A 4,149-nucleotide genomic window follows, 5' to 3' on the forward strand; every position below is an offset into this window, starting at 1 on the left:
ATTTTGCTTCCTTATGTGTCCCTTGCCTTGGTTCTGATTTTCCAGTTGCACAATTTACTTTGAGATTATTTACCAAGCACCAGTGGATTGAATTTGAGAAACAACACAGAATCATTTACAACATAGAAGGTGGTCATTTGGCCTATCACGTCCATGCTGGCTCTCCCCGGAGCAATCTAGTCAGTTCCACTCACCAGCTCGATCCCTTTCCTCCTGCAAGTTTCTTTCCTTCAAGTATCCATCCAATTTCCTTTTCAAATCATTGATTGTCTCTGCTTCCACCACACTCGTGGGCCAAGACATTACCACCCACAACATAAAAAATTCCACCTCATCAAGGATGGGAAATACTTACATCTTCTATATTTGCTTATTCTCTATTTCTATGAGAATAGACTGGCAGTCAACATGAAAGGAAACCCAAAAATCTTCGAGCAGCATGTAAATGATAAGTGGGTAGTAAGAGGTTGAGTCGGGCCTATTAGGGACAAAAAGGATAATATAAGCTTAGAGGTGCAGGGCAATGTTAATCTACTTAATGAGTACTTTGCATCAGTGATCACTAAGGAAGTGGAATTTGACAAAATATCAGTTGAAGTGAAGAAAGTAGAGGCAATGGAGAGAGTACAAATTAGGAGAGGGAGGTACTAAAAAGACTGGCTGTGCTTAGGGAAGATAAATCACCTGGTCCGGATGGCTCACATCCCAGGTTGCGAAAGGAAATGCGGATGCAGATAACGGAAGGGCTTGCTATAATCTTCCAATCTTCCCTGGATACGGGGGAGGTGCCAGAGGATTAAACAGTGGCAAATGCGACACCCTTATTCAAGAAAGGGTGTAAGGACAGTCCGGGTAACTACAGGCTAGTTAGATTAACAGCAGCGGTGGGTAAGGTTTTAGAAAGAATAATCAGGGTAAAAAATCAACAGTCACTTGGAGAGGTTCGAGTTAATTAAGGAGAGTGAGCATGGATTTATAAATGGGAGTTCATGCTTGACTAATCTAACTGCATTTTGTGATGAACTAACAGAGCAGGTTGATGAAGGGAATGCAGTGGATGTTGTTTATATGGATTTTAAGGAAGCGTTTGACAAGGTACCACATAAAAGGGCGGTTAACAAAATGAGGTTCGTGGTATAGGAGGGTCAGTGTCCAATTGGATAGAAAATTGGTTTAAGGACAGAAAACAGCGAGTCTTATTAAATGGTTCTTTGTCAGACTGGAGGATAGTCGACAGTGGTGTTCCCCAAGGGTCAGTGCTAGAACCACTGCTTTTTTTGCTCAAGGTAATTGACTTGGATCTTGGAATACAGAGTAGAATCTCAAAATATGCCGATGACACCAAACTTGGAGGAGCGGCAAACAGTGAGGATGATATGAACTGCCTGCAACAGGACAGTGATAGGCTAGCAGAATGGGCAGACAGGTGGCAGATGGAATTTAATAGTGACAAGTGTGACGTGATGTATTTTGGCATAAGGAATAGGGAGAGGCAATATATACTTAATGGCACAGTTCTAAAGAGTGTGCTGGAATAGAGGGACTTGGGGTTCATGTGCATCAATCTTTGAAGGTGGCAAGTCATATTGCGAGAGTGGTTCGCAAAGCATATGGGATCTTGGGCTTTATAAATAGAGGCATTGAGTACAAAAGCAGGGAAGTTATGCTGAACCATTATAAAACTCTGGTTAGGCCACAATTGGAGTGTTGCTTCCAGTTCTGCTCAGCAGACTTTAGAAAGAATGTGAGGGTCCTTGAGAGGACGCAGAGGCGATTTACCAGAATGGATCCAGGGATGGGGGATTTTAGTTACAAGGTTAGGTTGGAAAAGCTAGGATTATTCTGCCGATATCAAAGGAGATTAGTGGAGAATTGATAGAGGTGTATAACACCTCTAGAGAACAGGCCATCCTGGACTGGGTATTGTGTAATGAGAAAGGATTAGTTAACAATCTTATAGTGTGGGGTCCCTTGGGGAAGTGCGCCCATAATATGATAAAATTCTTCATTAAGATGGATTGTGAGAGAGTTGATTCCGAGACTCGGGTCCTGAATCTAAATAAAGGAAACTATGAAGGTATGAGGCGGGAGTTGGCTATGATAGATTGGGGAACGTTACTTAAAGGGTTGACAGTGGATAGGCAATGGCTAGCATTTAAAGAGCGCATGGATGAATTACAACAATTGTTCATTCCTGTCTGTGCAAAAGTAAAACAGGAAGGGTGGCTCAACTGTGGTTTACAAAAGAAATTAAGGAAAGTATTAGATCCAAGGAGGAGAAATATAAAATGGTCAGAACAAGCAGCAAACCTGAAGATTGTGAGCAGTTTGGAATTTAGCAGAGGAGGACAAAAGGATTGATTAAGAAGGGGGAAATAGAGTATGAGAGTAAGCTAGCAAAGAACATAAAAACTGACTGTAAAAGCTTCTATAGATATGTGTAGAGAAAAAGATTAGTGAAGACAAATGTGGGCCCCTTACAGTCAGAAACAGGGGAATTTATAATGGGGAACAAAGAAATGGCAGACCAATTAAATACATACTTCGGATCTGTCTTCACAAAGGAGGATACAAATTATCTCCCAGAAATGTTGGGGAACATAGGGTCTAGTGAGAAGGAGGAACTGTATGAAATCAGTATTAGTAGGGAATGTTTGGGAAATTGATGGGATTGAAGGCCGATAAATCCCCAGGGCCTGATAATCTACATCCCAGAGTAATTAAGGAAGTGGCCCTTGAAATAGCAGATGCATTTCTGGTCTTTTTTCAAAATTTTATCGACTCTGGAACAGTTCCAATGGATTGGACGGTAGTTAATGTAACTCCGCTATTTAAAAAAAGAGGCAGAAAGAAAACAGCGAATTATATACCGGTTAGCCTGACATCAGTCGTGGGGAAAATGCTGGAGTCCATTATAAAAGATGTAATAGCAGAGTGCAATAATAACTCGTCTCCACTCCTAGTATTTCTAAATCCCACACATTCACTATAATGTGAACAATTATTTCCTGTTGTGTCTCTCTCAGATTTGTAAACTTCACTGTATTGGAGTGAGGTGACATCTACTGGCGGGAAGCAAGAACTGCAATCAAGCAGCAGAAACTCCACAGTCTGTCAGGGTTAAAGAAACATTGCAATGTGAGGATACAGCGAAGTGGTTTGATTGGGTAGATGGAGACATGATTCCACTTGTGGTGGTGTCTGGAGCAAAGGCTAGAAATACAAAATTGTCATTAATAAAAGAAATGAGGAATTCATGAAAAATGTAGTAACGTAGTGAATGGTTAGAATGTGGATAGAATAGAAAGTGAGATTGGATGGACAGAAGCAGTCTGAAAGGATGGCTGAAACAAAAGGTGAGTGCCCTGAAACATTAACTGTGTTTCTCACAGCACAGATGCTGCCAGAGCTGCTGAACATTTTTAGCACTTTCTGTTTTTATTTCAGCATTTGCAGGATGTTGCTTTTATCTGAAAAGAAATGGATGATTGGCTGGGGGGTTCCAGTGAAATTCCACAGCAGCTAATAAAGCTTGACCTGTCAGTGGCTCGTTGGTCTAAGGGTATGATTCTCGCTTAGGGAGTATGGTTAATTAACATGCGAGAGATCCCGGGTTCAAATCCCGGACGAGCCCTGGTCTGCTGGCATTTTTAGATTAAGGTTATCTATTGGTTTCAGCCTTGCAGAAGGTGGAATTGACTTCCATACGGAGCTGGCTTGAGGACCAGACAACTGGATTCAAAGAGCTTGTCGACAAAATTACAATTAACTAAATGTACAGATAGCCAAGTGGGAATATAAAGTTGTTGCTGTAATTGTGACCTGACTCCAAAAACAACAGGACTGGGTTCTGGACTGGAATGGAATGGAATTCTTCAGTGTTTCTGTTGTTTGGCTTGCATTGACTCATCGATTTTCTTGTTTTTCACTTTGTCGATGCCTTTGAATAATTGTGGATCCTTCTTCAGGGTGTCTCCTTTCACCAGGTAGTTCTGACCTCCGATGATGTTGATTGTAATCAGCTTCAATTCGCTGATAGTTTTGGAAGTGAGCAGATTTCCTTTGCTTGAGTCTACAACATGGAACTCAGTCTGACATGTGGACCCATGGGAGGATTTGAATGTCATCCCTGCGTTGGAGTTGCATCCA

At 41.5% G+C, this 4,149-nt stretch overlaps 1 non-coding gene across 1 annotated transcript; it reads left to right on the forward strand.

Moving 5' to 3' along the window:
- The first annotated feature begins 3,545 nt into the window (after nucleotides 1-3,545).
- On the forward strand, nucleotides 3,546-3,634 carry trnap-agg (transfer RNA proline (anticodon AGG)). The gene is given in 2 exon segments: nucleotides 3,546-3,581; nucleotides 3,599-3,634. It is a non-coding gene; the product is annotated as a tRNA-Pro (tRNA).
- The last annotated feature ends 515 nt before the right edge of the window (nucleotides 3,635-4,149 follow it).

Source organism: Heterodontus francisci, chromosome 35 (genome assembly GCF_036365525.1).
Source record: "Heterodontus francisci isolate sHetFra1 chromosome 35, sHetFra1.hap1, whole genome shotgun sequence".
NCBI classification, from domain to species: Eukaryota; Metazoa; Chordata; class Chondrichthyes; order Heterodontiformes; family Heterodontidae; genus Heterodontus; species Heterodontus francisci.